Raw genomic sequence first — 11,231 nt, 5'->3', positions numbered from 1 at the left:
ATTTTTTTATTAAATTTTTAAAAAAAACAAAAATAAAAGTTATAGTTATACAGGTAAAATTAACATTAATTTCTGTTTTCCCCAGGTTGTTCTGCTTTCTAAAACACAAACACAGTCAGGTCCCCATTCTTTTATTAAAAAAAAAGAGACAGTTGAAAAAATCCCCAAAAAAAAAATAGGATAAATTTTGATGTCGGTATTTTGCAGTTTAAACCTTTTTTAAAAGATCCATTTAAAATTTTTCATTTTTTTTACTTTTTTAAACTTTAAATGCTCTTAACATTTAAATTTTTTATTTTTTCAAACATTTTTAACACTCAAAATTACCTTCTCAATTTTTCTTTTTTTTTTTTTGAACCCAAAAACAAAAGAAATAACAATTTTCAATCCCTTCCCAAAAGTGGTGTCCAGTGATTTTTTTTTTTGAGCCAAAAATTTTTTTGAAAAGTCATTGTTAAATTTTAGGTTCCTCAGGTTGGCGGGGGGGTTTCCAGCCGCACATTTGGAGGGTTTTTTTAAAGACTTTGTTTTTCTTTTTTTTCTGTTTTTTTTAAAGTTTTTTGTTTTTTGCCTTGAACGGTTAACTGTGGCACTGTTTGCTTTCTTAACAGTTTCACTGTTGCTTACAAACCCTTGACCTCTTTTTTTTCTTCAGATAAAAAAAGTTAAAAAATCCCCGTAGCTTTTTCAAATAATTTGGGGGGTTTATATTAATATTCAATAATTTTTCAAATATAAAATTTAGTTTAAAATTAAAAAATTTAATAATTTTTTCATAAACTTTTCATTTTTTTAAATTGAATGACATTTAAAAAATATAGTTAAATTTTTAAAAAAAAAAAAAAAGAAAAATTTTTGTTTTTTAAAAAAATAAAGTTTACTTTAAAAAATTTAAAACTTTTTCAATTTTTTGGGGGGTAAAAATTAAAGGGGGAGAAACTTAAAAGGGGGAAAAAAACATTTGGGAAAAGGGTTTTAATTAAATTTTTAAAAAAATTTTCATGTTTTTAACTAAATTTTTTGGGGGAATTTTTTTTTTTTTGAAAAAAACATCTGAAGGTAAAAAGTGAAAAAAAATCTCATAAAAACCCCTTTAAAGGGCTCGAAAAAGTTAAAATTTTTTCCCTTGACCCCAAAGTCCAAAAAGAAATTGAAAAAGGATTTTTGTTTTAAAAGTCCCCCTTTTTCCCTTTTTAAAAAGCCAAGAATCAAAACAAATTTAAATTTTGGGGGAAAAAAACCCCGGAAAATTTTTTTTTTTTGGGAAAATTGATTTTTTTCCATTCGAAAATAAATAATTTTTAAAAAAAACCCTTTTTTTAAAAAAATTTTTCCCCTTTTTCCACCATCGGAAAAAATAAATGTGTTGGGGGATTTTTTGTTTTTTCCAAAAAATTTTTTCCCCCTTTCTTTTTTATTTTCCTATTTTCAAAAATTTTTTTTATTAGAATTTAGTTTTTTTTAAAAACCTTTTTTTTGGAAAAAAAAACCCCTTTTTTTGCAAAAATAAACTTTTTGTTCATTCTTTCTTTTTCTTTTATTTTTTTTTTTTTAAAATTTTATTTTTTTCCCCTTTTTTCCCCCCAAAAAGTAAAAACCACTTTTTCTAAATGTTTTTAAAAAAAATTAGGCTTTTTTTTGGGGAAATTTTGTTTTTTTTTTTTTTTTTTTTTCCCTTTTCTTTTTTTTTTTTTTTTTTTTCATTTTTTTTTTTTTTTAAATTTTGTTGGTTTGCCCCTTAAAAAGGTTTTTTTAAAAAGGGTTCCTAATTTTTTATTCTCCCCAAAACACCCCCGCTTTTTAGCCGGGGGATTTTCCCCCTTTATTTTTAACAAAAAACCCTTTGGGTGCTAAATTTTTATTTTTTTGTTTCAAAATTTTTTTGAATTGTTTAAAAAATTTTGAAAGGATTTTTTTTTTTTGGGTTTTTTGTTTTGATTTTTTGTTTGGGGCCAAAATTATCCCCCCAAAAACCCCGGGGGAGGACTCGACGTTTTTTGGGGAAAAAATTTTTTAAAATTACTTTTTAAAAAGGGGAAAATTTTTTTTAAAAATGTTGAAAAAAAAAATTTTAAAATTTTTTTTTAAAAATTTTTTTTGGGCGTTTTGGGGGTTTTAAATTGGTTTTTGGGTTGGGGGCCAAAGGCCCAACCCCACCCTGAAGGGGGGCGGCCCCCCGAAATTTTCAGAAACCGGTGGCCTTTTTTTTCCAACTTTTTTTTTTCTCAACAACTCAACAGAGTCTCTTCCAAACACTGGTGAGTACATCTGATCATATTCACACCTGTGATCACCAGGATTAACACAACACTTTAGCTTTACTCGGGAAGGAAGTTCCTCTCTTATCACTTCATACCTGATGAATTATTAACAATATAACTATGGCTGTCTGTCCAGTCCCACGACACAGAAACTCACTTTAACTGCTTTAAACTGTCTCAGGAGGACTTTAGTAACTAGTAACTGAATCTGTGGTTTTCAGTTTAGTCTCACTCTGACTTTCCTGCTTTTGTTACTTCATTGATCACTTCCTCTATTTCCTCTAGTAGTTTCACAATAAGAGTTTAAAGCTTTTATTGTGAATCAGCTGGAGGAAATGTGATGTGTTAGTCATCAGTAAGCAGAGCTTTGTTGTCAGAGCTGCTCTTTAACTCACTTTGGACTTATTCTGTGCTGCTTTGCAAGAGGAGCGAGATTGAGTCTGTCGGCACGACTTTGATCTTGGTTTCCTATGTCAAAGTTAAAAGCTTTTACTTTACATTTAATTTAGCTGACACTTTTATCCAGCGACTTACAATAAGTACTAACATGCTATCCTTTTTTTACTCAAGATATAGTCGGAAAAGAAGTGTTTTTAGTTTGCGGTGGGAGATTTAGAGACTGCTGTCCTGATGTCATCGGGAGCTTGTTTCACCAATGAGGAGCCAGGACAGCAAACAGTCGTGACTTTGTTGAGTGTTTAGCTCTGAGTAACAAGCCGATTGGTAGATGCTGAGTGGGTGGGGTGTAAGGTTTGACCAAGTACCAATGTTTGGGAAGGGTGAGCAAATGACACAGCCTGACCTAGAGTTGGTGTTCATAGAGAAGAGGAGGGATCCAGGGAGGCCCTGAGGTACCCTAAGTGAGAGACAAGGTTCAGACACAACTCCTCACCAGGTTACCTGGTGAGTGCGGTCGTTGAGGTAGGATGAGAAGAGGGAGAGAGCAGAACCTGAGATACCAGGTCCTGAAGGGAGGACATGAGGATCTGGTGGTCCACTGTGTCAAATGCAGCAGAAAGGTCTAGAAGGATAAGGACAGAGGAGAGAGAGGCTGCTCTAGCAGTGTGAAGGTGCTCAGAGACAACGAGGAGGGCAGTCTCTGTTGAGGCCACTTGAAACCAGAAATTATTTTTACTTTTCAATAAATTATTGAATTCTATTTTTAATCAAATGTTCTTCTTTTCTTCCTCAATGTGTGTAGATATGGCTTCTGCACACTTTCTGCCATCTGAAGATCAGTTCCTGTGCTCCGTCTGTCTGGATGTGTTCACTGATCCAGTCACAACACCATGTGGACACAACTTCTGCAAAAAGTGCATCAATGATTACTGGAATACCAACAACCAGAACATGTGTCCACTGGGATGGTTTCTCAGTTCAGACAGTCGACTCAGCAGAAAGCCAGCAGCAGCAGCTCAGAGCAACAAGAGTCCAGACCAGGAAAAGTTCCCTGTGACGTCTGCACTGGAACCAAACTGAAGGCCCTGAAGTCCTGCCTGGTGTGTCTGGCCTCCTACTGTGAGACTCACCTGGAGCCTCACCTGACAGCTTCACGCCTGAAGAGACATCAGCTGATGGACCCTGTGGAGAACCTGGAAGACAGGATGTGTCTGAAGCACGATAAACCTCTGGAGCTGTTCTGTAGGACCGACCAGACGTGTGTCTGCATGCTCTGCACTGTGTTGGACCACAAGATGCACAATGTTGTTCCTCTGAAACAAGAATGTGAAGGAAAGAAGGTGGAGCTACAGAAGACAGAGGCTGAAACTCAGGAGATGATCCAGAAGAGCAGCCTGAAGATTCAGGAGGTCCAACACAACGTGAAGCTCAGTGAGGAAGATGCAGACCGAGAGAAAGCAGAAGGTGTTCAGGTCTTCACTGGTCTGAAGGAGTCTGTGGAGAGGGAACTGAGCAGGCTCATCACTACGATAGAAGAGAAGCAGAAGCACCAAGAAACAGGCTGAAGACGCCATCAGAGAGATGGAACAGGAGATCTCTGATCTGATGAAGAGGAGCACTGAGGTGGAGAAGCTCTCCCTCTCTGAAGACCACCTCCACCTCCTCCAGAGTGTCCAGTCCCTCAACATCCACCATCCACCACCCACAGGACTGGTCTCAGGTCAGTGTTCCTCCAGCATCACATGAGGACTGTGAGGAGAGCTGTGTCTCAGCTGGAGGGAGGCAGCTCAGTAACATGATGAAGACGCTGGTTGAAGTTGAGATGAAGAGGGTCCAGAAGTTTGCAGTGGACGTGACTCTTGATCCAGAAACAGCTCATCATGACCTCATCCTGTCTGATGATGGGAAACAAGTGAAACTTGCTCGGTAGCAACCACGCGTCTCCCGACAATCCACAGAGGTTCTCTTCTTGTTTCTGTGTTTTAGGAACACAGAAGTTCTCTTCAGAAAAACTTTATTACGAGGTTCAAGTTAAACAAAAGACTGAATGGGCTTTAGGAGTGGCCAGAGAGTCGGCCAACAGGAAGGGAGTCATCACACTGAGTCCTGAGAACGGTTACTGGACTTTATGGTTGTCAAATGGAAACGAGTATGAAGCTGCTGATGATCCTATAGGTGTTCTCCCCCTGAGGTCTGTCCCTCAGAAGGTGGGGGTGTTTGTGGACTATGAGGAGGGTCTGGTCTCCTTCTATGACGTAGAAGCTGCAGCTCTCATCTACTCCTTTACTGGCTGCTCCTTCAAGGAGAAACTCCTCCCATTCTTCTGTCCTGGTCTTAATGATGGTAGTATAAACTCTGCTCCTCGACAAATTTCCCCTTGGGGATTAATAAAGTATATATCTATCTATCTATCTATCTATCATCTCTCCTGTTGGAGTAAACTAATCACTCTTTGGTTATTGTAATGATTTTCTTCATTGAAGAGCATAAATGTACATATCTTGTCTTAATATCATGCAGTTGAACTTGACATCTTCCTGTTTACTGTGGTGATTGATTTACACGTCATTATTAAATGTATCCCGTTACATATAAACACATTAAACTCTGCATCATGACACATATGTAGAATTTCAATTCAAATCTTTGTTAAATCTAAGACATTTATTTCTACGTTCAGAAGAAAGATCCAGAAAAGTAAAGCCTGGTTGACAGAAGTTGTTTCATGACAAATAAATTGTATTCTGTGACTTTCATAATAAAAGATGTTTACAAGCCAAACAAGACTTTTTGAAATAAATATCATTTTTACAGTTCTTACAAGTCCATCTGAAACCATGAGTCAATTCACAAAATGGAATGGAAACTATTTGTAATGGTTTAATAAATGTTACCTGTAAAAACATTTCATGTTTCCAGCTTCACAAATGTGAAGTTTTGCTACTTTTCTTTTTAATAATGTCAATGCTTTAGTCATAATGTTGAGGTTTGGCCAAACAAACATTGTGAAGGTGTCAGTTCAGGACGCCGACTGGACACGAGGAGCTGGAGTCCAGATGTGGCTCGTCGTGTCCCAAGTTCTCAGGTACAGAAATAAAAGACATTGGAAATGTTTTCTCACTACAAGCTATTTACTAAACGGATGACACAGCGACCAGCAAGAAGTAGAAAGAGGCGTAATTTAATGAAAAGAAAATAATCTCACAAGACAACTTCAGTCTGTCCACATTGTTTTATTTTCCTACAGAGCGTCGTCCTCTCTCAAAATGACTAAACAAAACATTTCAGCACTTTTTTTTACAAAGTGTTTGGCGAGTCGAAACGAACAGAAGACCGATAACAAACTAATTGAAACAATAAATACTTTATGGAGGAGAGAAGATTCCCGTTTCTGGAACATTCCACGACTGATAAAGGAACCGCGAGACGGAGGTAACCCTGGTACACGATGCTGTCGGGACGGGAGGGGGTGGCTGTTATGATCCAGATACTCTTCATACCCCAAAACGGGTCATTTAAGTTAAAAGACACACACACACGACTGTCATGGATAAACCAGGAATAAAAAAACTAAATTCCACTTCCGAAGTGATGGACGCCGGCCGGGCGTGATGGAGGCCGAGGCGTTGGCGAGGTCGTCACGGAGGGTCCACGTGAGGAAGGAGGAGGAGGAGGGCTCGGGCGTCTCCTCCTGGTCCTCATGTCCCGCTCAGACTCTGGGCGCCACGATCCGCTGCAGGACCGGAGCACAACACACAGCGGGTTAGTCTCTCTTCTCGGTGGCCCGCCGTTATGTTCTTCTGCTCCCGCTTTGTTCGCGGAGAACCGTCCGTGTATAATATTATTTTGTTTTTTCGTTTCATTCCAAATACGAATACGAAATCACGTGGTTTTCGTTTTCCGCTTGAAACCAAAAACGGAAAAACGGAATACCACCTCTGTATTTCGTTTCTGCTCGAAACCCTGAAAAAAACGACAGAACGGAAGTGCTTCAAATGAAAGTCAAAATAAAAGCCAGTGATACATATTCGTATTAACCTTAGAAGAATATTAATTAATCAATATAAAGAATAAAGAATTAAACGGGGATATTTTAACGATGCAAACACATAGCAGGGTAACGTTAGAAGAATATTAATTAGAATAAATAAATAAATAATTAAACCTGGATATATTAGGAGATATATTAGCACAGTTAGCAACAGTGGTGATGATGAAGTTTAATATTCATGTACACAGCAAGAACCACCTTCTCACTTAATCGTTGCATTGTTTGATGCAACACAGTTCCTACTATAGATTAATCAAAGTAATGTTTCTGTGCAGAGTTGTTGCTGTTATCACATTTATATTTCCACCGCAGAGTAAACGGTTCACCTTTATACCGCTAGATGGCAGTATACCTGTTATTGATACATATGTATTTAATGCCGTTTATTTCCTCTGATATTTAATGTTCATGGTTAATTTCCAGCATAGTTGTATAAATCATGTATTTACTTGTTTTATTTGGGTCATTTTGGAACTAAACATTCCTATATGGTAGAGTGAGGATATGATGACCACGAGGCAATACATATTGACAATTGAAAAATAAAGAGACAGTTGAGTTTTTCTTATTAAGCAGCCTTCAGTTAGCACCCAGTCACAGCACCACCTGTGCTTCACCTGTAACCTTCATTACTACATCATCATTACATCAACGGTTAATGGGGACAAGTTTTTTGTTTTGTTTTATGTTTATATGCATGTGTGTGTATGTATAGTGTGTGTGTATATATGTGTGTGTATATGTATACGTATGTATGTGTGTATATATATATATATATATGATTCTTTGAATAAGTTTTTTCGAGAAATCATAGGTTAGGGCACTTATAAGCTCATTAGCTTCAGCCTCGACCCTTTCGGTGAGCCACTTTCTTCTTTTGTTGAATTATGATTGTTGTATATTTTGCTGATTGAAATAAACTAAATCATCTCATCATCAACATGTAACCTGTTCTGTTGTGACTCTGCAGTCTTAGTCCTCTGACTACATCACATCATCATCATGTCGTACTTTGGTCTCCAGAAGGATGGAGCTCTGTGTTGTGTGTGAACATGTTTTGAGGAGATGACTCCATGAGTTATTGTATCAGAGTGAAACATGGAGAGCACAGCTCCTCTCACATCTCTAACATGTCTCACATAGTTTATAGTAGTGATTGTTAGGCATTGTTACCTGTGTTTAGCCGTATGGCTATATCTCTGCATGTACATTTAGATAAGCCATATTCAGCTCAGAGCCTTGTTTAGCTCAGAGCGACAGGTCATGGCCTTCTTTAGCTCAGCTGTGTTCTTAGTGAAGCAATAGGTGTCAGATTGGCATCCAAACTGAGGGTGTCAGGGTCCTTAAGCTGCCCTTCATAAACAAGCGAGGTTCCCAACCACATAGGGGTCCTCCTCCAGTGGGAAATCTTCACTGGGTCCAAATCCGGCTGTCGGGGAGACCGACTTATTAGCCTGAAACAAGTGATACAATGGTGGCTAATGTATGAAGTTATCATGGCTTCACCGCCCTAAACCGGCTGCAACCATCTTGTGTGTGTATATTTTGGGGTGTACGTTTGTTACCTAGGTCAGAGGTCACTGAACAAGCCATCTTCCAGTGCCTTACTCACACTGGCAGGGGGTCAACACCGTGTCACTATCAATAGTTGGTGTTTCAGGTCCAGCCTTTCCCATTACAGATTAAAAATGAAATTCGTGCCAGACTTTGAAGACATAAGTGTTTATTCAATAAGAACATATTTCTCCCTTTAAACCCCCAACATTTGAAGAAAAGAAAAAAACATCCCGTCAGTTGAACCAATTAATTAAAAAGCACAGACAATAACAACTTAGACACACAAAAACATCAGCGTTGACAATTTCTCCTCAACTGCAGTGTTATTGAATGTATTGGTCAGAACAAGATCAATCACATCAGGTATGGGTGATATTTGTGGTTACTCTTATGAACATGTGTTTGCAGTGCCAAACTTAGCTTTTCCATTCCTAACTTAATTGAGTTGGAAGCTAAATAAGCACCACATCAAATTCCACTCCACTGAGGTGTGAAAGGGCGAGGGGCGTTGGCCCAACTGCTCTGGAGAAATATTACATGTTAGGGGAAAAAAGAAGAGAAAAGGATATTTTGGTTAACTAGTTTGGAGACCCCAAACTAGTTTGGAGACCCCAAACTAGTTAACCATAATACTCTCCAAGTATTTGTTTGTAGCTTTCCGATCTTGGGCGTATAAGGACTCATAAAGCCCCCCCACCAGAATCAGCTTTAAGTGTGAACAAATACAATCTATATTAGGAACTGTGTTGCATCAAACAATGCAACGATTAAGTGAGAAGGTGATTCTTGCTGTGTACATGAATATTAAACTTCCCGTCGTCACCACTGTTGCTAACATATCCAGGTTTAATTATTTATTCTTTATATTGACTAATTAATATTCTTCTAACGTTACCCTGCTATGTGTTTGCATCGTTAAAATATCCCCGTTTAATTCTTTATATTGATTAATTAATATTCTTCTAAGGTTAATACGAATATGTATCACTGGCTTTTATTTTGACTTTCATCTTAAGCTCTTCCGTTCTGTCGTTTTTGGTTTCAGACGGCAGAAACAAAATACGGAGGTGGTATTCCGTTTTTCCGTTTTTGGTTTTCAAACGGAAAACGAAAAAACTCACGTGATTTCGTATTCGTATTTGGAATGAAACGAAAAACAAGATAACATTACGTTACACGGACCGTTATCTAAATCACTGTTCGATAAATGCAAATGCAGGATGCAGCACAAGTTAGATCTTTTACTCGCCGGTTAATCACACACAACTGCCAGGCATGAACAAACTATCACCGAACTCTGGAGTGGTGACAGTCAAATACAATCGAGCACCGAATGCTCGATCCAATATACCACATCCTCTTTTCCGACTGAGAAGTGGCATACATATCAGTTACCTCAACAGTTAACTCTTTGCTATGGCATCAACATTAAACTTGTCTTTTCTACTTGCATACTTCAATGGTTGATAAAGCATGTTTTCAATAAACATTTCCAAACCACTTTCCTGCTAAGCATTCTGTAGAAACATTTAAGCATTTAGAACATTCAACACTCTTGAAACATTTCAGATTAAACACTCCTCATTCTCTTTCTCTTTTTCGTTTTTTTTTTTTCAAGAAAAACACATTTGAATGAGCAAATAAAACATTCCTGAAATCAGTCGTTGAATCTGGCAGGGCGTCTAACCGCTCTGCCGCCCCTCGTGTAGCATGTGGGTGTCCTGCCTGTAGTCACAGGAGGAGGGTTGTGTGGTGGTGAGGCCACTGACACAGGTGCTTGAGAGGGTTGCATCTCTGAGTCCATCTGTTCGTCACGGTCCGTGTCAATGAACAGACTCGGGTGTATCTTCCTCAGATGTCGCCGGTTCCTCCTTTGCGTCCGACCTGCCGGCGTCTGCACAGTGTCGGAGCGTGGTTCATCTCGCTGTCGGGTGACAACAGCAGCTCCTATGTACGGTGTCTCCTGAGGTCAACACTGGGAGGGGCTTTGCACGTTGATCATCGTGTTGCTTTTGGCGGAACTGTAGGTTCTGTATTTTGCTGTGAAGATGCTGTGGGGTTGACTGTGTCCGCTCGGCACTGGAACACGGGAGTGTGCTCCGTAGAACTCTTCCCATCAACATCTGTGCAGGCGACTCATTCAGTCCCGTCACCGGTGTGTTCCTCAGAGACAGCAACACTAGATGTGGGTCGGTGCCGCTCTGCGTTGCCTTCTTCAGCGCATGTTTTACAGTCTTTATGGCTCTCTCTGCCATTCCATTAGAAGAGGGAAAACCTGGGCTGGAGGGTGTGAGTTTGAATTCCCATGAAGCTGCGAAAGATTTCATCTCATAACTGGCAAATGGGACATGATCACTCACTATCTCCCTGGGAATCCCGTGCCTGGCAAAAACAGACTTCATCTTCTGGATCACTGTGTAGCTGTTTTATCAGACAGGTTAAGCACTTCAGGATATTTGGTCAGGTAATCAACTAACAACAGATATGATTGACCATGTAGCTCGAAGATGTCGGCTCCGACTTTCATCCGTGGCAGTTCTGGAATCTGATGTGGTGTGAGTGGCTCAGCCTTTGGGCTGTAGCTGCTGGCACTGCATGCACTTCTCCACCATCGCCTCCATGTCTTGTGCCCGGCCAGTAGAGCGATTTCCTTGCTTTGGCTTTTGTGCGCTGCACTCCTCGGTGAGCAAGATGCAGCTTCTCCAAAATCGTGCTCCTGAAGCTCTGGGGTCTGATGACTTTGTCTCCGACCATGACAATGTCATTCTCCATGCTTATATTGTCCCTGACTGACCAGTAGCCGTGTCGTTTCCTGTCCAGACTCTTCTTTTTAATGGGCCAGCCATTCTTGTGTTTCTCACACAGCTTGTAACACGCTATCTGCCGAGCCTTTTCCAGTTGGCTGAGCGTTCCCTCGCTCAAGGAGTCCGTGGCCTCAAAGCATACACAACTCTCTCTTCACA

This window comes from Pseudoliparis swirei, chromosome 9, assembly GCF_029220125.1.
Source record: "Pseudoliparis swirei isolate HS2019 ecotype Mariana Trench chromosome 9, NWPU_hadal_v1, whole genome shotgun sequence".
In the NCBI taxonomy this organism is placed as follows: Eukaryota; Metazoa; Chordata; class Actinopteri; order Perciformes; family Liparidae; genus Pseudoliparis; species Pseudoliparis swirei.
This window is presented reverse-complemented; position numbering follows the sequence as displayed.